This window comes from Melitaea cinxia, chromosome 9 (genome assembly GCF_905220565.1).
Source record: "Melitaea cinxia chromosome 9, ilMelCinx1.1, whole genome shotgun sequence".
In the NCBI taxonomy this organism is placed as follows: domain Eukaryota; kingdom Metazoa; phylum Arthropoda; class Insecta; order Lepidoptera; family Nymphalidae; genus Melitaea; species Melitaea cinxia.
In genome coordinates this window covers 15,958,047-15,983,344 of record NC_059402.1, presented here as the reverse complement: position 1 = coordinate 15,983,344, position 25,298 = coordinate 15,958,047, and the positions used below count along the sequence as shown (strand labels likewise).

Below are 25,298 nucleotides of genomic sequence, written 5' to 3'. Positions count from 1 at the left end.
GTAATCTATATACAAAAGTAAAAAGGTGATTTTTTCAAATAATGACTTAATAAAATAAACTTGATAATAAGAAAGACAATATGAAAATTAAACAAAAAAAAAGGTTTAACTGCGGTATTTTTTGCCGATTGTTCTCTTTAGAATCTACATCTAAATCGGTCCATTTATTTTTATAATTTTAATTTGTAAAGTGACGATTCAAAAGTAACTTTGGAGCCTTGATTTTGATTTCTAGAGCATATTTTTTATTTTGATTTCTACAACAGATAGTAACCCGATTTAGTTCAAAAGTCACTCTTATCAATAATATCTAAAAACACCAATATATTGCCACCCATTACTCCAAATAAATTTGACATTGTACAATATAGTTCCGAATTCGGCGACGATGGCCACACGTCCACCTGAGCAGACAGAACGTGACCTTCATTACGTGCACTAGAAAGCGTGTCACCACATGGACGGCACGTGCTAGCCGTTCCCAAACAGGACCTCTCGAGGACGTCCAGCCTTTACTGGTTTACAATTAAGTAACTTTATGGAAGAATTCTTGACATTTGCTCACGTTTGTGTACCAGTCAACATTAGTACAATAAAAGAGTTTTATTACTGAAATAATATTGGGTAATATTATTAGGTAGCCCAAAATAGTAATGCAAAAAATAGTCAACCTAAAGAGATAACTCATATCAAATATCTGGAAAGTTTAACGCATAATTTTATCTGAATTTAAATGTATAAAGTTAAGAGGAAAGGATACCGGCTCCTTCTCTATACAAACGTAGTCGACTGTTTTCTCCTTGGATAATGACACTAGATCAAATATTTTTGTAACATAAAACCTTTTACTTTATACATAGACAAAACGGAGCGGAGATGACGCGGGGCGCGGCAGCGGTATACAGAGAGACAGAAACATTTTATTCAAATACCTATTTTTCAAAAGTCTCTCTCTTATTTCACATAAGCATATTTTGTGTTTTCATTTGACCCAAAAACCTAAAAGTTTATCCAATAATGTTTGATACTATTTTATTTACATTTCAAAATAATAATTTAAAACGAACACAAACAATTCATACGATAAGGAACAATTACTTCACAAAAAGAAATGATCGAGGATGAACATTTCCAAAAGTCATTCTTACAGAGATCAGGTTGCGCGCGGTCGCTGAAATAGTGACACTTCATACTACACTGACACATCAATCAGTCGTAAATTTGATCTGAAGACTAAAATAGAGACTTTGAATATAAAAGTTTTAATTATATCGTAAACTACAAAGTGACTTAACGTATCAGAACATTATATTGATGAAAACTAATTTTATGGTTTACCGCCGTTTATCTTCTATTTTAGACAGATTTTGGGACAAAAATTTCCTTATGAAATGAAATTAAATGAAATGAAAACATTTTTTTTTCGTCATAAGGTGATATACACACTTAACGAAAGTCAAATATATATAATCTTATTTGTTAGTTATTCTTATTATTATTATAACTTTCGCTATATTTGTATACCGAGTAGGCAATCGAATCAGGTGGAATGGTTTTAGGCACGTGGTTTCAGATTTAGTAAGAATTGGGATAGAAGTTACCGTACATACTATTCTGTACCTTTTCATATGCCAGACTTCACCCTCATTATATCAATTGATTTTGTATGATAATACCATTCAAAGTTCCGCACTTATAAGCTTCAGCCCGTAACATCCCACTGCTAGACACAGGCCACTTTTCCCATTTAGGAGAAGGATCAGAGCTTAATCTACCACGCTGCTCCAATGCGGGTTGGCGGAGATATTCCCTACATGGTACATGATAACAATCGGGACAAAGAACTTAACGTGCTCTCCGAGGCACTGGGGAGACCCACACGGACTAAAAACCAGAACGGAAATAAATATTTGCATAAACACAAATATCCACTTCTTATTACGCCAGAGTGGTCGTCATTCCGCATTTATAACTGCAAATAAATTTTTGTTTAACATACAGACACGGCCGTCTGTTTTCTGGTTTCTAAAGGTAATCAACTTAACGCCTGTGTTTTATGTTTAGTAAATAAATACGCTGTACTGACTTCAATTTACTTCGGAACTATCTTGGTACATATTTTTAGAGATAACACAAAATACTAGTCAGTTTTCGCTCAAATTTAAATGTCTAAGGACTACACAATAAGTATGAGCTATCAAATGCAAAAATAAATATCAAAATCGTTACACCCAGTAAAAAGTAATGAGGTAACAAAAAAAGGTGTGACTTTTGTACGTACGTAAGAAGTTATACTTCATTGGCTAGCTAACTTCTTCTTAGTTGACTAGCTAACTTCAGGGTGTCGTTTTTTTGGGACGGTGTGCGCGCGCATCGTAAAAAAATAGAGAAGCACCTCCTTTTTTTGAAAGTTGCTTAAGTAAAACTATCTAAGTCCCTTTCGAACCTTCATTTTCGCAAGGAAATAAAACGATCGAGCTAAACGTATGTACCACGTGTAACCAACGAATCACCTTAACCGTATTAAGCTACATAAAGAATAGTACTAACGCAGGAAATGACGCAGCTGATGCCCACATCTATTTCCGTCTCTTACACAGTGTAAGTTCGCGCCTCAATCATAACATTAACACAAACGGACATTCATAACTCTCGTTGGTAAATAAATGTATTAACTTTGGACTGCGACGAACTAATTAGGCCACATTCAATTATAAATATCAGCGTTAAGATGTTACGGGCTGAATCGTAATGCTGGTTTATTTTATTTTTACTTTTGCAAAGGCTGCCCATGAGCGGGTCTGAACCAGCAACAACCAGCGCAACAGCTAATGCTGTGACCGCTGCTCCATACGTCTTCAGACAGTAATAGATATGTCTAGAAAATTACATAAAATGTATTTATTATCTTCTCAGCGCTATTTTAAGAAATTTCAAAAAAGTATTACTCTAAATACCTAATAATTTTTATCTTTAAAGCTTTTATTATAAGATTATAAATGGTTTACGAGTATTAGACGTTTACGATTCCATTTATTACTCAAAGCACGTATCATAAATACTATATCATTTTTTTTATGTTTTAAGCTTCCATTCGAGGTAAAACGTAAAGAAGCTTAGAAAGCGTAAGAGTATTATTTCAATTCGAAGCCTCCCCATCCTTTGAAGTTATCCGATTAAAACATTCCACATTAAAATATCCCTATGTATCTGTTTCTTAAGTATATACCGGCAAGTAGTCCAGGCATTATATGGAACGAATTATTTTTCACAATAATACATCCGCAGGTTGTGGCGCTGTATGTAAGATACGACTAAAGCCGTCTAGTAATGATTGACTGTTGAAGTTATAAGTACTTCTTTTGGAAGAAGTACAAGAAGAAGTTAGCTAGCCAATGAAGTGAGTATAACTTACGTGCGTACATAAGTACCTACAGACACTTTTTTTAACCTGTTGTGTGGCTACGGCAGTAAAGAATATAGCCACCCGCTCTCTTCCCGTGGGTGTCATAAGAGGCGACGGCTAAGGGTTAACACAGTTCCACTACCACCTTGGAACTTAAAAAGCCGACCGATCGCGGTATAACCACCAACTGCTGGTTTTGAAATACACAGGCCGAAGACGAGCAGCAGCGGCTTCAGTGCGACAAAGTCAGCACTGCGGTCGTCAACCCGCCTGTCCAGCGTAGTGACTATGGGCAAAGCACATGAGTTCGCGCCATTTCTTGGCGTACTGGCGTTTCTTGGCGTTATGTAATTGAACATTTTAAAATTCCAAACATGTAGTATTAATTAAGAATTGAAGCAAGAATGACCACATCTACGAAAACAAACCGTCAAGGACGCCGCTGCTTTATTTAAGATGCAGGCATCACGTCACCGATGTGATTCATACTCGTCACGATTACATCATTAAGAAATAATCATGGTCAGATGGAAATGAGGAAATTGTCTTGTCAAATGTAAAATAGAAATTCGTTATTTTTGAAGTAAAACTTCTTTACACACGCTTGACTTGGAGAGTAAGCTGGTGAATGCGTGACGAGAGCGTTACGAAAAGTGTGATCGGGCGAGGCGAACGGAGAATGAGAGAGAGGTGCGAGCACGTATATCTAAGATACAGTGCGGGTCTATTATGCAGAAGTTTTACATCAGAAGAAGACGAAGAAGACGAAGAAGAAGAAGAAAGGGAAATAATAAGAATAAAAAGAAAGGGAAGAGGTTGGAAGAGGGAGACACGGAGGAGACGCAGAGGGAGCGGGAGCGGGAGCGGGAGGGAGCAGGAGCAGGAGCAGGAGCGGGAGCAGGAGCGGGAGCAGGAGCGGGAGCAGGAGCGGGAGCAGGAGCGGGAGCAGGAGCGGGAGCAGGAGCGGGAGCAGGAGCGGGAGCAGGAGCGGGAGCAGGAGCGGGAGCAGGAGGAGGAGCAGGAGGAGGAGCAGGAGGAGGAGCAGGAAGAGGAGGAGGAGGAGAAGAAGACTCAAATTGACATGAGCGGTCATTGCTATGCTAAGCCGTAGTTTCAAGAAAATCGTATCTTACTAAACTATTTCCGCATTTTTTCTTCAATTCTAATTGTATAAAGCAAACAAGTCATAAGCATACGTATTAAGCGATTTAAGAAAAGCAAAAAAAAATTAAAATCCCCGTTTAAATTTAAACGGGATCTGACGAGTTTTATAAGTTATCCCTAACCTATTTGAATTGGTTAGTTTTTTTCGTTTAAGAACAAACACAATTAGAACAACTCAAAGTCTAACAAACGTTTTAGTAAAAGCGTTAGACCAAAACATTAATTTGATTATGACAAGTCATAAAACGGAATCATGCATTTTAAAAACACTCACAATACCTCGACCAAGCATTTAGCGAGACGATTAATAACTATTTTAAAACAACAATAAAATGGTATGAGACTTAAAAACAAGCATTAAAGTCGTTACCATCGACCGACCAAAACATTAAGTTAATTAAATGGTTTAATTAAGCCTGCAGGTTAAAACTCTTTCTCACAGACTGTACTCACGCTATTGAACGTATTATGGTATCCAACAGATTTTTTTTTCTTGATATATTATTTTTCCTCATCATCGAATAACTAGGAGTATATATCTTCTTATATATAAAAATGAATCGCAAAATGTGTTGCTAAGCGCAAAACTCGAGAACGGTTGGACCGATTTCGCTAATTCTTTTTTTAAAATGTTCCTTGAAGTACGAGGATGGTTCTTACGGAGAGAAAAATTCTAAAAAAAAAAAATTTAAATTTCCTGAAAAAGTCTAAAAACAACACTTTTCTATACTTCCATACAAAAGATTTGTGATAATACTTAAAAGTCAAATTGAACTTTAATACCATACGATAAAGTTTGTGTTAGGCGATACGAAGTTCGCCGGGTCAGCTAGTTTTTTATAAAACTAAATCGGCAAACAAGCTGGCGACCTTACTCGCCACAGGACCACAACACTGCTTGAAACCAGCTGTGATCTTCTGTAAGATCGAGGTACTTCCCCAATCGGGCTGCTCCAAATTCTGATTAAGAAATATTCTGCTGTAATCTGTACACTACCTCAGTTAAATTTATGAAATATTTCGTATAAAAAATGTCCTCCTACTGTTAAAATCATAATTCATAACTTATGTATAGGATAAACATTATCAAAACAGGTGAAACCGATCCTACGTTTTTTAATAGTTTAATTAAGCCAAGAGATTATCAGTCACGAATGAGAAAATAAAAGTTAATAATATCTATAACGTGGCCGGCGATGATGTATATTTTTATTTACGTACATAATGGAGTATTCTATTCGAATTGAATAGTTGTTTGTCGTGAGAAATGCGTTTTGTATGGGAACAGGAATGTGCTTTTGATAAGAAATGCACTTATTATACAATATCTTTTATTAAAAGTTATGCCGTGTAACTTTCTCGTGTATTTACTTCTGTTTTAATAAGACTAGGTCCCAGTTTACGATGATTCATGATAATTAAATGAAATATTCTTATTGTATTAACTCTTGTTTATTATAAACTCGTCTCAATTATTAATTATAATGAGATAGAAAAACTTAATTTGACATTCATGTGAAACAAAAAAATGTACAGTTAAATATTTCAACAATAACATCACTGAAGGCCGGTTCTTATATTCAGATAACAATTCGTTATATTAGTTTTACTTACGGAACGTTAATTCTTACGGTTCGTAAGCAAAACGGATAGTTTTATGATATGAGAAGCCAATAAAAGCAGGCAAAGGTATATTACGATCCTAAATAAAAGTTTATCATAATCAAACTAATAGGATATGGACCCCACATGTTGAAACTTACACCTTGGCCAAACCGCAAAATTTTAGCGTGTCCACCGCTTGACCCGGTCGACGACCCCTTAATGCCTCCACCACTTAACCATTCATTAGCCTGACACGTGATAAAAGGAGCTATGTACGAGATATGCAGGGCCTGTGCATACATTACGTCTGCCCTCATTAAATGGTTTTTCACTTAAGTTGTCTGATTCGTATGTTTGAAATTGAATCATTAAATTTATAGTAGGTTATAGCGTACTACCAGGAAATTAATTATCTTAAACAAAATTATTTTTTAATCTTGATTTGATTTTTCAAATCTTTTAATTAATTAAAAAAAAAATGTTCAATAAAACCTAAGCGAAATTGCTCATTACAGAACGTCGAAATTTGCCTCTCAGCGCATCCTATTCTACTAATATTAGAAATACGACAGTTGATGTATATTAGTCACTCTTTCACGTAAAAACTACTGGACCAATTTTAGTGAAATTTGATAAGTAGGTAGTCGGGGATCTAGAATAACACATAGTTTACTTTTTATCGCGGCATTCCCACTGAATTGGAAATTACGCGAGTGTAACCGCGCGGCGCAGCCAATGGTAAAAGAAAATTTAAATTAACATAATAATTATGTTATATTGCTTAATATAGACTAACACCCCATTTTGGCTATATTTATTTTCATGGTATGGATGGTCACCATCAAATACTCGTATATACCAGAAGAACGACTAGATTCGATTAATCCCAGTATCACATAAAAAGTAAGATAATTTATAATTTTTGTTATTCGGTTATATATATAGCCTAACACCCCATTTTTTAGTTATTTTTAGAACATAACTTTTTAGTTTCACGCTGGATGACTGAAGAAAAGGAAGGGCTGTGCGCTGGCACTTTCCGCTTCCTTAACTCTGTCGGCGTTGAAATATTAACAGGTGACCTATTTTCATCCTTTTTATATCACTACTAGCCGTAACCGGTGACTTTATGCTATTTTTTACTTTTATATACCTTCTTTAATGTTTTTTTTTTTTTTAATATTTATATCAAAATGATACTTATTTATTCTTAAAAAAAGTATAGAACAACAAATATTATTACGGATAAATCAAAGACTACTTGTTAAATTTCGCTCAAACTTTACAGGGACCACACAAAAGATACCAGCATTCGAGAATTCAGAATCATCAAAAATAGCCAGTAACATTACATATAAAAAATATCTAATTAAGAACCTTCTTTTTTTGAACGTTTAAAAAATTACTATTTATTACACACAAACATACATGTACATGTGTGTAGCTGGTAGCGTTATATTGTACTTAAGTAAAAGTATCTACACAAAATGTACACGTGTTGTTGCCGACTATTAGTCTGTATTTATATCGATTTCCAATATAATCATATGATAAAATAATAAAGTGCTTTTCGTATTCTTGGACAGACCTTACTTAGTAAATTACTTTTTCTCTTACTAATATATAAAATTCTCGTGTCGCGGTGTTTGTAGTTAAACTCCTCCGAAACGGCTTGACCGATCCTCATGAAATTTTGTGTGCATATTGGGTAGGTCTGAGAATCAAACAACATCTATTTTTCATCCCCCCTAAGTTTAGGGAGGGGGGGGAGGATTAATAACATATATGGCAAAACAACGTTTGTGGTGTCAGCTAGTATACTTTATATATTTCCTATACATTTTTCGTGTTCGACAGGTTTCCCATCGATCTATTTACTTAGGTAGAGCCCAGCAATAAGTTCAGAACTGTACTTTTCTTACTTCAGTCTTACAGAAGACAGCTAAATAGTACCGCTCACAAACAGTGATGTATTCCTGTGGTAAGGTAGCCAGAGCTCCTTGGGAGATTCGAAGGTAGGACCGACAACGTAGTACTAGCGATGCATCTGGTGTTGCAGGCGTCTATAGACTACGGTAAGCATTAACAGTCACGTGGGCCGACCGCTTGTTTCTCACTGTAACCGAACAAAATAAATTATGTGGTGTCATGGGACACCAGATAGGAACGAAGTTCCTTCGGATAGTATAGAAGCAACACAATTTGAAAAAAAAATGGTTTAATTTTATATACGTATTTATTTTCTAGTTCGTTTTTTTTTTTTTTTTGTTGATTGGTTTTTAAATAAATATAATAAAATAATATGGGTTGTCTGGAAGAAATGGCTAATTAGCCATAAGTCCGCCCATTGTACTTCACTGTCTGTAACTATCTTTATGCCTTGTTTGTAATATATTTGTGGTGTACAATAAAGTAAATAAATAAAATAAATAAATAAATAAATAAATAAATAAATATAAAAACGCCAATTATTTATAGCTCTTAATGTTAAATGAATTCAGTTTTACATACGTCATATTATACAGTCGTGTGACTGATATTACGTCACTTCCGTTATATATTTTTCTTACGGTTTTAGTTTCACATTTTTTTCAGTTCGGTCGCCCAGCCAAATGTCAATCCTGCCGTAAGGAACTTCGTTCCAAAAAATAAAGATATTTTGCCGTGGTCGGGATTCCCATCCTACGAAGTGTGGTTGAGCGTAAAGTATTTATACTCAGAAATCCTTGAGTAACCTTTTTTTAAAAAGAGACCTACTTCTCAGTTGTTGATATTAATACTTAGATGATAAGTTCTTGCTAATCTAATCAATTCAGATTACATTATCGTTGTATTGATAAATATGTGATAATATTATATTAGTATTTATTAGAGCCGTCTATTTACGTAATCATGTGTTTACGGTTTATTGATGTTAAAAAAACAAGCTAGGAAAGTTCTGCGATTTCACCTGAGTTTTATTTCTATTTTTTTTTTTTTTTTTGTTAAAGTTTGCGTTTTATTATTTCGCAATGAATATTAAATAATCTTTGCGTGATATTTTTCAAATCCTAAATACCTTCCATAATAATTATACTAATACAAAATTATTCTTGTTGTAGAAAAATCGAATTTTAATAACAAATCTACTATACAAATAAATAAAATTGGAGTGTCTGTTTGTAATATTAAAATAACCGCTTTTTACTAAATGCATATGGACGTATACATGGTACATATACCAAAATAACATTTTTTACAATTTTTGTCTGTCTGTCTGTTTGTTCCGGCTAATCTCTAAAGCGGCTGGACCGATTTTGACGGGGCTTTCACTGGCACATAGCTGATGTAATAAGGAGTAACTTAGGCTACTTTTATTTTAGAAATTTCTTCATTTTGTAACTCTACGAACTGAACAATATTTTTTTTTAATTCCTAATTTAATAATATAGAACATAAAATCTAAAGAGACACCTACAATAAATACAATAATAGGATTCAATTGGTTATTTCATGTAACTCTTTACAATTTTATTCTAAACGAAATGAAAATCCTCTATTCAATCCGTGACCAATAAGTATGACGGTAAATGAATAAACTACAAGTTTTAAATGAAGACTTATTCCACAATTACAATTATATGGATGTTACACGACTTCTTGATCATCGATAGCGTTTCGCTTAGTGATGACATCAGTCAGCTATGACGATGGGATAGGTTGAATAATACATACATTAATTGTTACTAATTTGTATTCTTATTAGAACTGTGTCTTCAAATTGACTAGTTGAAGTAAGACATTAAGTTATGTGGTCTAATTTCTACCTAAATACTACAATAAAGACGAATACTCTATAAAATATCATGCACGATTCAGACTGTAACATCTCAATGGTGGCCTATGCACCACCACGCTGGGATTGGGGCAACCACGCTGTTCCACTGCGAGTTGGCGCATATGTTCCTCTATAAGTTGGTCAAGTATAAGTATCAAGTGTTTATGATTACAACCTTCCTTTCTCCTTTCTTCCCGTGGGGGTCGTAAAAGGCGACCGACAGATAAACCTGGCTCAAAATCATCAGGGTCCTGGAGAAGGAAAACTTCATTTGAAACCCCGAATGGGGTCTCCGTCAAGCATTCGTGGCATAGCTCTAAAATGCGAAAGACTCCTGCAGCGGAACTGGCTCCATACGTATCGACTCGTCGTTCCTGTGGGCCTAGCCAGTGAGGTCGAAAGGGTGGCGCAAAGCTTAGGCAACTCTGCGTTTTCCTGAAGAGTGTCCTAGGCGACACAGTGTCTGTCTGACACTGTCTAAATCGTCTGCAATGACGGATTACTTAAGGCCAATGATGATAACAACCGAGACCAACGGTTTTCTGAGGCACGGTGGGTAAACTCACAAGGACAGACATTGAAAAGCGAATAAAAATATCTGTACAAATATAAAGATCCATCCCGAGCGAGAATCGAACCCGCAAACCGCCGGTGTTTTAGGAGACTACACGCAACACTACACCAGAGCGGTTGTTAATATCATGGAATATGCGCCGTGAGGAGTCATCCAAGTATTACGTAAGCAGAATTTTAGAATTTTTTAACCTCATCTTCCTCCTTGTCAACGAAAGTCAGCATAACCCTGCCACCTCCTCCCTATGATTACGTAAGCATTGGTATATATATATATGTAAAGAAATACAGTGTTATTTCTTTAAATTCTATGTTATCTATTCCCGTTTAAGTTTTTTAAAATAGACAGAAATGTCAAATTAGACGTTTATGAAAATTATAATTTCTAACTTAAAAGTAAAATCGTTTAGAAAATAAAGAATAATATAATAATAACTGTGAAGGAGGGAATAGTAAACTTTTATTGTCGTTTCTTTATTTTCAGGTATGTTTTAAGGTAATTTTTGTTGTTAATCACGTGATTTAGTAAATTTTAACAATAAAAAACTTTATTTTCAGAGCAACACAACATAGTTTTATTTGTTCGCCTTCATAGTCCATAATATAACCTTATAAAACGACAATATTGTTTATGAAGAACATAGACATAATATAATACAATATAAGATGGAGAAACTTTGTTTCGAGTTCAGCATACTGCCAGCGAACGATGGAAAAGCAAATATTTTCTGTTTAACCTCAATAGCTACGTGTAATGATAAAGTGTATGCTATACAAGAAGAGTATCAATCCGTTGTACATCACAAAGAACTAATTAAAACACCAACTTTCGCAAAGGTAAAAAACAGCTTAAAGAAAAGATACCAGGTACGAAGAGTTTGGATAACAATGACAGAAGAACTTAACAAAGTCTACTTAGATGAGGATGATAATTTACTATTTGAAAATCAGTACTTAGAAGAAATCAAAAAAGAACATACTGCGGCTGTACAAAATACAGAAGCAGGTGTACTGGAGAAATTGTTAGAAAAACTAATTCAAAATACACAGGATACCAAACAACTAAATTTGAAACATATTGCAGAAAGGTTTGTAATTGAAAAATTTACCAGCAAAAATATGAATGCAAACCAATGGATTGATGTTTTTGAGAAAGAATGCATACGATTTGACGTGACCGAAGATGTGAAAAAAATTGAAATACTTAGACTGTTTATGGATAAAAGTTGTGTAGACTGGTACAGTTCAATGATGTTAAAATTAACCATGAACTCTGAATGGTCACTATGGAAAAAGAAATTTTGTGAATCATTTACAAACAAAGGATGGAACCAAATTACCTATGCTTTATCATTCAGGTATAAAGACGGATCATTGGTGGATTATGCCATAAAGAAAGAAAAACTGCTCCTGGAAATGCGAAATTCAATTGATACAGGTACTTTGATAGACCTAATTGCAGCAGGTTTGCCCGAGCATGTACTAAACAGGATTGATAGAGAAACGTTGCAAGATACAGTGGATCTTTTTAATGAAATGAGAAAATTAGAATATTTGACAAATAAAAAAAATACATTGAACTACAAAAAATATGGAAACCCAAGAGGTTTCCCTGGAAATGAAGGAAAAGGCCCATGTAAAACTTGTGAAAGGTTAAATAAAGGGATTCGCTACCACCCCGAATATGCTTGTTGGTTTAAAATAGGAGAAGATGACAAAAAAAAAGAGAAAAACATTAGACACGTAAACAATTCAGTCATAGAAGCAGAGTTACATGAAACTGAACCAAAAAACTAATAGTGACACCATTAATAAAAGTCAAACTATTATTAAATAATACATTAGAAGTTTATGGAGTGTATGATTCTGGTTCAAATGTTTCTCTGATTAGTTCCAAGTTATTAAAACTAAAAGGCAAAGGAAACAGTTTGAATGAAGCAAGTTTAGTGACAATTAATGGTGTCAAAAAGACAAGTGGTTTGACGAACATAAAAATAAAAATATTTGAAATAGAAGAAAATGTACAAGTATATATCATAGATGAACAAAATTTCAAATATGATTTTTTGATTGGATTAGACATGATAAAGAAATTCAAATTAATACAAAATGAAGATTTAGAAATCACTCAAAAACAAAACTTGAATAAAAAAAATTTTGAAGACAGTGTTTCAAATATAAAAATAAATAAAGAAGAAGATTCTTTAGATATAAATATATCAATAGAAAACAAAAATATGGAAGAATACAATATTAATTTTAACGAACATGTTAAAGAAGAAGATTTCAAAATAAAAATAAATCATTTAAATGAATATCAGAAATCAGAAATAAATAAATTGATTAATAAATATAATTCAGTTTTTGCAAAGAATAAATATGACGTTGGAACTGTTAATGGATATGAAGCCAGAATAGATTTATTAATAGAAAAATACTGCGCTAAAAGACCTTACAGGTGCACGATAGAAGATAAAAAAGAGATAGAAGAACAAATAGGAAAATTATTAGATAATAAACTTATAGAAGAATCCTGTAGCCCATTTGCTGCACCTGTCACTTTGGCATTTAAAAAAGAAGAAAATAAAAGATCAAGATTATGCATAGATTTCAGAGACTTGAACAAAATTGTAGTACCAGAAGCTCAACCATTTCCGTTAATAGAAGACTTAATTACAAAGACAAGAAATTGCAATTATTATTCAACTCTGGATATAAATTCAGCATTTTGGTCTATTCCATTACGAGTAGAAGACAAAAAAAAGACAGGATTTATAACACAAGAAGGACATTTCCAATGGACTTGTCTACCGTTTGGACTGAAGACCGCGCCAGCTATTTTCCAAAGAATACTTAGTAACATTCTAAGGAAATACAAACTTACAGATTTTACAGTAAATTATATAGATGATATTCTAATATTCTCAAAAACTTTTGATCAACATATATATCATCTAACACAGCTGTTAAAAGCAATTAAGACAGAGGGATTTAGGTTAAAGTTTCAAAAATGCATATTTGCATCAGACTCTGTAAAATACTTGGGTCATATAATTCAAAATAATACTATAAAACCAGTGAAAGATAATCTGATTTCAATAAGAAATTTCCCGATTCCAAAAACACAAAAAAATGTAAGACAACTATTAGGAAAAATCAATTTTTACAATGAATACATACCAAGGAGTGCGATAATATTAGATCCGTTACACAACTTACTTAGGAAAAATCAACCATTTATTTGGTCTGAACAATGTCAAAAAGCTTTTGAGAAAATCAAAAATATTCTATGTACTCAACCAGTGCTAGAAATTTATGATAAAGATTTACCGATAAATATTTACACAGATGCATCTATAGAGGGTATTGGAGCTATTTTAAAACAGACACAGTTAAATGGTAAAGAAAAACCAGTAGCTTACTTCTCTAAGAAACTAAATGGAGCCCAAAAGAAGAAAAAAGCTATATATTTGGAATGCTTGGCCATCAAAGAAGCAGTGCAATACTGGCAATACTGGCTGATGGGAAAGTCATTCACAGTTTATTCAGATCATAAGCCACTAGAAAATATGAATTTGAAATCAAGAACTGATGAAGAACTGGGAGACTTAACGTACTACCTATCACAATATGATTTTAAATTAAAATATGCTCCAGGAAAAGAGAATTTAGAAGCGGATTGTCTTAGCAGAAATCCTGTATTAGAATCAAATGAAAACACAAATGAACAATTAAAGATAGTAAACTTGATTAACGTGGAAGATATTAGAATAGATCAGAATAATAATAAAGAAATACAAAATAATAAAGAGAAAATAATTAATAAACAAGATATTTACTATAAAAAAATTAGAAACAAAGAAAAAATAATTTTATCAGAAGAATTCAGTAATAAACTTATAAAAACTATACACACGAATTTTTGTCACATTGGAATAAAACAAATGCAAAAGACAATAAGTCCACTATATACAGCAAAAAATCTAACCAAAAATATAAAAAAAATATGTACAGAGTGTGAGGTCTGTATAAAGAATAAATCAAGAGGACAGTACAAATATGGATTGATGTCTCATCTGGGTCCAGCCACAAAGCCATTTGAAATAATGTCTATAGACACAATAGGTGGTTTTGGAGGTTCAAGATCTACAAAAAAATATTTGCACTTGCTAGTCGATCACTTCAGTAGATATGCTTTCATTTTAACTTCGAAAACTCAGAGTGCTAATGATTTTATTAAACTAGTCAAAAATTTGTCAGAAACAGAAGACATTAGTATACTACTTACTGATCAATATCCAGGCATTAATTCAAAAGAGTTCAAAGAGTTTTTAAAAGGCAAACAGATAATTATGGTGTTTACTGCGGTGAATGCTCCATTCTCAAATGGTCTAAATGAGCGATTGAACCAAACACTGGTTAATAAAATCAGATGCAAAATAAATGAAGATAGAAGTAAGAGGGCCTGGACAACAATAGCACATGAATGTGTCAGTAAATATAACCAAACTACTCACTCTGTAACAGGATTTTCACCAAGCTATCTTTTATATGGTACGGATTGCACGGTTTTACCTAAAGAATTGAAGCAAGAAAAAACTCAAAATGACTGGGTCAGAGATAGGACAACAGCATTTCAGAATACAATAAAATCACACAATTATAACAAAAAACAATTCGACAAAAATAGAAAAAACCATGAATTTAAACTCGGGGACATGGTGTATGTGGAGAACGGCAACACGTTGAATAGAAGAAAGCTAGAAGAACTGAAAATTGGGCCATTTCGGATTATAGAAAAGATTTCAAAATCAATATATAGAATCGACACAGGACACAAGAAAACTGAATCAAATCTTTTTCACGTTACAAAGCTTATTCCAATACAAATAACAGAAGAAGAAGAAGTAGCAGATGAAGAAACAGAAGAAAAAAATTTAATCATGTAAACATTACTTTCAAAGGGGGGAGATGTAAAGAAATACAGTGTTATTTCTTTAAATTCTATGTTATCTATTCCCGTTTAAGTTTTTTAAAATAGACAGAAATGTCAAATTAGACGTTTATGAAAATTATAATTTCTAACTTAAAAGTAAAATCGTTTAGAAAATAAAGAATAATATAATAATAACTGTGAAGGAGGGAATAGTAAACTTTTATTGTCGTTTCTTTATTTTCAGGTATGTTTTAAGGTAATTTTTGTTGTTAATCACGTGATTTAGTAAATTTTAACAATAAAAAACTTTATTTTCAGAGCAACACAACATAGTTTTATTTGTTCGCCTTCATAGTCCATAATATAACCTTATATATATATTTTTTTTTTTTTTTTTTTTAATCTCTTAAAAAATAATAAGTAAATAATGCTGACGTAACCACTATCTAGACCCTCCCGGCCCCCATGTCATCTGGTATCCCATTAATTTTTACATATTTGTTTATTTTCATTTACTCGTTATTAAAAAGGCTACAATGAGTCATAACCCTGTGATATTTTGAACTGTTCCAAAAGTACAGTATACCTACTTCCCTAACGAAAGGGATGGCGTATTCGAGTAATAGGGCTGAAGGGGTTGGATCACTTCAAATAGCCCTGTATATTAGTGCCGACTTGTACCTAATAAAAAATAGTCATACAGAATGGTTTATAGCCTATAATTTCTAAATAAGCAGTCTGCGTAAAACAAATAGAAATGTATCCACGGATAAGTGCAGTATAAGAGACACACTAATTTATAATATAGAAAAAGTCGGCTGTTACCTCAAATATAGCATTACCATTACTTGCCTTAGGAACAGACAACACACTTGGTCGTATGATAAAAATAATTATTGTAACTATAGGACACGAAATATCACAACTTTGTAAGTCTACCGTCTATATACTTACAAATTTATATTAAAACTAGCTTTTACCCGCGGCTTCGGTTTTTTTTTAAATAAATAGTATCCTATGTTACTTCTAGTACCTCTAAGAATACGTGTACAAAGTTTCATGATGATCCATTAAGTAGTTATCGCGTGAAAGCGTAACAAACAAACATTCACATTTTATAATATTAGTAGGGATAACAATATTACACATAATGGTTTCAGTTATAGAATCAACAAAACAACCTTCAAGATGAATATTTTTAAACAGATGATTTTTTTTTAGAGTAGGCGCAAGGGCCGATAAATATATCTTAGTATATATAAATAACGCCTCATGTTGTTTGTCCGCAATGGACTCAACTAAATAACCGATTTTAATAGTAATTGTAAATGTTATAGCAATATATTAAAAGTCTTATGTAAAATGTGTGAGACTGTTACTTACGGACAAGCTTATGGGCTTTTGCAAGTAAATATAATTTGATGTATGCTTTTCTTAATGTTACAAATAAATAAAAAAATAAAAAAAAATCAAATTTTCACACCGTGTGCAGTTTGATCCAACTCTAAAGATAGGCATTATTTTGATATATGTTATTATTATATTTACGAAAAAAATAAGGCGATTCGAAGTTTGCCAGGTTAGCTAGTATATTATAGATTTAATAATAGAAAAGCGAAGGTCGCCCTACACTTATTCCACGGAATAAGAATAACTAGATCTTTTCTATTTCGCGACTTATCCCATAATCCCGAGCGACCTTTTACGCGGTAATCGGAGCACGAAAAAAACCATTTCGCCAAAGTATTAGGTTATCCAAGCGAAACAACAATATCCATAATACCACCTTTTACATGGGAAAATATGTCTTTATTTTCGGTCGTTTTTCGGGTCTAAAACGGCTTGGTACATCATAATTTGTATAGAATTTATATAGGTGTACATATAAATGTTTTACGATGGCATTCGATTCCACGATGACTTTATTTAAAATAAGTAGCCTATAGCAGCCTAGTAGTAAGTAAGCAGTCCTTCCCTAAGATCTCTGGCCACCTTAGTCACCACAGAAACACAACACTGAGGCAAGAGTAACATTATTTTTCTGGAAACTTCTGTAATGTTTAGACACTTCCCCAATTGTTCCGCTCACAAGTTTTAAAGAAGATATTTCTTGTTACGACCTACCTCAATAACCTATATATTAAAATATAACATATAATAATATATAATATATATAATATTGTAAAAACATCCCTAGAACGATAATAATTATTATTGTTTTAACTTCGACTCGCAACACTAAAGGAACAATCAAATAGATAGTTCTAAACAAATATTGACTGTCCACCGCCACGTATGCATAACCTGCTGATAAGGACGCTGATAAGCAATCCATTACTAACGCGAGGAATTATAAGAACGTGACCAACCTTTTATCTATATTGTCTTAAAGGTAGTGTCGAACTAACACTTAAACAGCGTCGATTTATTACAAACACGTCAACGTTTGAAAAACCGAAACCTTTTTTAATTTAATTATTTTACTATGCACACGTTAAAATTGTTCTAGAAGAAATAATGTTAGTTGTTCGAGTTCCCGGCTAGACAGCAACGCATGCATAGATAGGCCAATACAAATGTCTGTCGTGAGCGGGGACCGAACCCGCGACCACCAGTGCAACAGCCAGTGCTGTGACTGCTGCGCCAACGCGTCGTCAGTACAGTACAACAATAAATACTTTTTCAGATTTACGCGTTCATTGCATTTTTTGTTACAGTAACATACGTAAAATACAATACATAATAATTATTATTAAAGTTAGACGTGAAAATCAATATTTTATGCCTTTTTAATTACACTACATACGATCTTAAAAGCAGTGCTATCCGGTACACATCTACAAATAACGAATATAAGTCATAGAAATTAAATATTGCATGTTCAGTAGCCAATATATACACAATCACACACGGTCGTCTGTTCCTAAAGTAAGCAACTTAATGCTTGTGTTATAGGTAACAGCCGACTGGTAGAACTACATTTTTTGTATACATACTTATAAATAATACATATATAAATAAAAAAATATATCACACCCAGACTCAGGGTGGGAATCGAACCCACAACCCTCGGGAGCAGAAAGCAGGGTCACTACACACTGCGCCAACGGGCTGGTCAGGGGCTAGTCAAATTAAAACTAGTTTAAACTAATTAAGACATTGAGAAATCGACTCGGCGGTATCGTCGATGAAGTCATTATATTCAAATAGTTGCGTGCGATAATTTTGTTACTTAGAAGAAATTGACTCGTTAACCCAAAACCGCTATCAAACCCGACCGACCGACTCACGTCAGACGTAATTTAATGTCTGACGAAGCCTAATGTAAACTAAATTAGACTTTATAAACATATTAAATACTGTCAATATTATTGACAACCATTCTGATGTAGTGGAGCGAGTGTCACCTTAAAGCCGGCGGCCATTTTGTTTATGGGTATGTTCTCATTAATAGCTAAAGCTTATTATTCGGTGCAGGATTACATAGATGATAAAGATGTATGGACTTAAGGACACTGTATTCAAAACACTTCACTTTCTTGCTGGCACTTCTCTACAGTATCTGCATTCCGAACCGGTGGTAGCTTAAATTAAAAAAAAAAACTTCATTTGTAAAATGACGATTCAAAGGTGCTTTTGAAGCCTATTTAAATAAAAAGAATTTTGATTTTTATTCATTCATAGCCAAAAGCTAACCATACATTTATGTTTTATAAATCTACTTTATAAGTAAACTTATGAAACAGAAAGTTATTAAGTAAATTGGTTCAGTAAAGTAGATAAGGGCGTCAAAAGAAAGATTCCTCTGCAATGTTAGTCTTCCACAGATTATAGCTCGATCAATGCTTACGTATTAGTATACTTTGTATGACTCACACTTAACGACCTCTGTAGATGTGAATCCTGTTTCGGGGTCCGGAAGCGCTCAACAGACTAGCGCAAACTCAACTATTACAAATATCTATATAACCTGTACTTGTCATGTGCGGAGATCGCATTTACAACCACTGCACACTGCTTCAAAGCATCGTCTACGTCTATTGACGTCTACATATAGTACATAATTATGTACTATACCGTACTATTGCCAAGGACTTTATGTCAAACGTATTTTCAAACTTTAAAGTTGAATGTAAGTTAAGTTGTAAGTACAAATAACGTTACTGCTGATGGCTAAGTACCCGTCACTAATCGTAGATCAAATCTCCCTCTGATAATTCAAAAAACAACGAAATGTAACGGATCGTCTCACATATGGCACAAGCAAATAGGTACATGGATGATAATCATGTAAATCATTATAGGTATCAATGTTATCGACAGAAGGTATACGTCAAATCGATAAGCTTAGTTTTAGGTCCTATTTCACCACTCACCGTTAAAGCTATATCTGACGTGTGACACTATCGAACAGATAAAAAGTTTTATGTATTTTTATTTTTCACTATCGAATAACAATTTATTTACGGGATATTTCTATACGCAATTGTGAATATAAAGGTTTTAGGTCATTAATTGAGATGAAAGAGGATAATGGCTTTAGCTTCTGCTGCTAGGCGCTATCAGTAACTTACGTCCAAAATAAACTCTATTCAGAATCGGTGAGACAGGTCCTTAGAGGAGTGTCCTTAATTTTAGGTCTTATACTTCGCGTTCTTTTCAGAAGTAAAAGGTGTTATGTAACTCTAAACTTTGCAGTTTCTCAATATTTTAGGAATTTGAATACTATGAATGGCTAGCTGACCCCGCAAACGTTGTTTTGCCATATATGTTATTAACCCCTTAATCCCCCCCTCTTATAACTTAGGGGTATGAAAAATAGATGTTGGCCGATTATCGGCCCTGCCGTTTCGGAGGAGTATGATAACTAACATTGTGGAACGAGAATTTTATATATAAGATTTTCCCTTAAAAACAGAGTTTTTTTTTTGTAATTAATAATCAGTCGCCAGACTATAAGTAAATTTGTTAACAGGAGAATGGCGATTAGAGTGGCTGCAGGATTGAGCTGCAGCCCTCTTTTAGGTAGGGAGCACATGAGCTCTCTTCAGTCTTTTTACAGGTCTTGAGATCGTCAGCTCGTAGGCTAGTGGGTTAGGATGTGCAGAAAGACGCTCCATGTAATTTTTGCTGTAACGTTCAAAAACAGAACTAACCTAATATTTAGTCGGGTACTATTCGAACAGACATACACACAACAAAATTTCAATATAAACCAGAATCAATTCACACAGTAAAGATGAAATTTATGGTGATATAAGAGAAATTGGTTGAGGGTACAAAATACCAACCAACGTTCACAGTGCAATCGTGAATGTAATGGAGGCAGTACTAAAATAAGCTTTTCAAATCGTCTTCAAAATAAGACGTTAAAATGAAACAAAGGGCAATTGGCTTGAACCGAGATCTGCGGCTTCGCAACATCATTTCCTAAACCAATAAAAGGTTTAATAAATGAGGTGTTGAAAACTCAATTTCCTTGATCAAGCTACGTTAACCCATAGCTATAGTAGCACATTTATATATAAGTACCTGGGTGACCGAGCCTAGCTCGGTATTTTTAGTAAATCGTGTTTTTTGGAATTCATATTTAAATTCGAATTACATATTTATAAAATATGAATAATATTTTTTTTAAAATAACGAGTGCAATTAAAAAAAGGAAAAAAATAATTGATCAGAGACATTGGGATTTGAAGCATGACCTCCTCGGTTGATCCCGACCGCGACCGGCCGATTTCCCACCGAGCTATTACAACTTTAATGACAGTTGCGAAATTTACCTTCGTATTCTAACGATATTGTAGCTATTTTTTCACTCCCTAAAAACAGGGATAAAACGTCATTTTCTAAAAATGAATCCTAGTTAGATGGATTTATCTCCCCCGAAACCTCCTATATACTAAATTTTATGGAAATCGTTGGAGCCGTTTCCGAAATTCAGATTATATATATATATATATATATATATATATATATATATATATATATATACAAGAATTGCTCGTTTAATAGTATAAGATAATCTAATAAGTAATATTATATAAAGCTGAAGAAATTGTTTGTTTAAAAGCACTAATTTCAGGAACTACTGGGTGAATTTATTTTTTAGCCGACTTCAAAAAAGGAGGAGGTTGCTCAATTCGACCTACATATATGTATAGGTCGAATATATATTGATATTTTTTTTTAATTTACGTTCGGGGATAACTTCGTCGTTTATGAAGCGATTTTGATAACTCTTTTTTTTTTTTTGGTTGGAAAGAAGATATCCCAAGTGTGGTACCATGATAAGGAAACCAGGATCTGATGATGAAATCCCAGAGGGAAACTCTCGAAAAACGTAATGACGACTAGTGCGTTTGTTATTTTTTTTCGTCTACTTAGGTACGTTGTATTACTTGTCGATGTAATTGAAGTCGGTTTTTTTTTTCGTCTGCGAGCAAACACAATTATTGTGTTGGATAGTCCATTACACGAGGAAGGCTATAGACTATAAAAGGACGCGGGGCACAGCTAGTATGTATATACTTACAGTAACTACGTGGTAAATAACTAAATACATACCTATCTTTAATACGTTCTATTTTTTCCTTCGACTTTAGAAAGGACATTTGATGCATTTTCAGTAATAACTAAAATGTACAAAAGATTTTATATAACGACAAACGCTACAAAGGATTCACACGATTTGAGACAACAACAATTCTTAACCAAACAAAAAATAATAATAGAAAACCTAGAACGGATATCTCATACAACGTTCACTTTCGCTATTTCCGTCATTTTTTTTTTCTATTATAATAATTTTATTTGCTCGCAAACGAAAAAAACCGACTTCAATTACATCGACAAGTAATACAACGTAAATAGACGAAAAAATTAGTAAAGTAAATACGCGTTATCAAAGATTATTCAAAAAGTTGTAATCAGATCTCGATGAAATTTAAATGTGACCACATGAAAAACATCAGCTTTCGATTAAATTAAAAATCATCAAAATCGGTACACCTAGTAAAAAGTTATACGGTATAATACAACGTAGGTCGACGAAGAAATAGTCAAGTAAAAACACATTATAAGATATAACTCGAGAAGTAGTTGTTAGATCTCAAATAAATTTAAATGGGACCAAGTGACACTCACCACCTTTCGATTAAAAATTTTGTTGTCGAAATCGGTCCACCCAATCAAAAGTTCTGAACATCCATTAAAAAAAAATACAGTAATTGAGAAGCTCCTCCTTTTTTGGAAGTCGGTTAAAAATAGGTTTTGAGATCTGAATAAAATTAGACACTAAACTTTTATTTAGACTATACACGGACAAGGTATTTTTTTTTTTAGTTGAAGTTTATTTTTATTTGTAAACCTACAACTTCTATTTGGTAAAAATTACGGATGTAACAGAAATAATAATTATGTCCTATAAAAATACGTGGTTTTATTTAGTACCCCGTTTGTATTTATTATAATCATTTCAAAAAAAATTCATAAACCAAATTAAATTTTAGCGTTTAGATTTATATATTACAAAAAAAAAGCGTACGTGTAACGCTTTATTTACAGACAAGCTGACTCAATGAACTTCAAAATGTGTGTTTTTTTTTAAATATAATTATAAACCTTGTCCTGACAAAGATCATAAAAAAGTTTGAATCTGTTGCAGTCGTGCGAACACTATGGAAATACACATGTAAAATATTTCGGCGTTTATTTTTACTATAGATTTAGCTTTGTCTTTTGAATTCCTATACTGCGAAAAACGCGCACTTCGCTTGCGATCAATAAGCGCTTCATATGCGAATTCTTTTTTTTATTGCATATCTAAGATTTACTGTTTTATCACTTAGATATAATTCAGTTGGTAAATAAAATAAATCAGTCACAATCCTAGGTAAACTGCAATTAATTCTATCAAGGCTATCTTACCAAATGAAGTAATAAGGAAAAAGTAACATATTACACCTTGAGCGATGACATCAGTGTATGACAGCCCGCCATTGTCTGCGAGTGTCATCATGTAAACAATAGGAAGGGTTTACACGAGGTGAAATTATTCATACGCTTATTATCTTTAATAGCTTATAAAAACACTACAATTTACATAAATAAAATTGAATCGATAATCTATCTAGCTGTCTTTGAATAGTCTGTCGGTGAAGTTTGTAGTGACCCAGCTTTCTGTTCCGCAGCTTACGAGTTCAATTCCTGCCTAAGTCTGGGTGTAGTATTTGTATTTATATGTATTATTCTTAAGCATATTTATCAATATAAAAATATTTAGTTATATCAGGCAGCTGTTACCTATAACACAAGCATTAAGTCGCTTACCATAGGAACAGACAACTGTGTGTGTATGTTATAGGATATTGTTTTCCTCAAATTAACACAGGAAAAGCCTCACGACATAGCTAGTATTAAAATATAAACAATATTATTAAGCTATTATGAAAATATTCCATTAAAGTACACAAATTATTGGTTGCATTTAGCCTGTAACATCCTATTGCGGGGCATAGCAATCTTTCTTCATGGCACAGTGGGGAGACCCATAAAGAAGAAAAGAAAGAAATATTTGTAAAAATACTAATATCCGGTCCGAGTGGGGTGGACCAAAGCGATTGTTGTTTTGAAAAAAAATACATTTTTATTACTCAAAAGCTTTGAAATATAAAATAGTATTTTGTAACATGGACACCGCTTGAAAATATAATAGGTATAGATCGTTATGACACATATTAGATGAAACTTAGATGTTTTATAAAGTTCAGATTTATTACTCATTAGAACAATGTAAAGGGCCACATTATAAATTTTATTTTCATTGCTTTATTAAAATGTCTTCTTTTAAGTATCATTATTATAACAATAAATTGTTAACTCATAACACATATTTTTATTCAATTTCTGACTATAAGAAAACTGCTATTTATAAGAATTTTTTTTACCCAATTTTTTTAAACAAGATTATATTAAAAAGTACTGTAATGAATTTACTTTTTACATTGATTTTTAAATTACTTTATCGATATCATGTCATATCATCAATAAGAGTTAAAATTTATACCTTAATTTTGTTGCCAGCTCTACACGTTTTGGTAATACCTAAAACACTCAACGGCCCCCACTGGGATGTGAATCCTTTGTGGGGGGTCCGGAAACAACATATCAGCACAAACACCTAGACCAGAACAAATACTGTAATAACTACATGGTCTATACAGATATTTATATATTTGTCATGTTTGGGGATAGAGATTGCAATCACTAACATGTCAGCTAATTACTATGACTACAGCATAAATATATCATCAAATGTAATTCATATAAAGATATATGCAACAAATCTTTCTGAGATACTTAATACTAAAAATAAAATTTAAAAGATAATTAATATTAATAAAGATGTTGCTAGGAAAATAATTTAAATATATAACTTTTTTTATCTTTCTTATTTTTAAAATAATTGAAAGTTAGTTTCCTTCTTTTAAAAGGGCTTTGAGTGTTTCATAAAATATTAGAGGAATTAAAAAAAAAAAAAGATTTATATTTAATTAAAAAACATACATGTTGATCAAATACAGTTATATCCGTCGTCATGTTCAAAATATTTTCTAATTTTGTCAAAAGTCGAGAAGAAAGTTTAAAATAATGATTAATATGACAAAAATTTGTAACTGTTATTTAATTTGTAACTGTTAGTTAATTATATCATAATATATTTTCTATTATACTACATACATTATGATTATTAATGAAATATTTCAATTTTTTTTAATAGGGTGTCAAATTTTTAT

The 25,298-nt window shown here is 32.8% G+C and overlaps 1 protein-coding gene across 1 annotated transcript in view; it reads right to left on the bottom strand.

Annotated features, from left to right (window-relative positions):
- LOC123656231 (unconventional myosin ID) overlaps positions 1–25,298 on the bottom strand; it is a 61,941-nt gene that overhangs the window by 36,271 nt on the left and 372 nt on the right. The window lies entirely within an intron of this gene.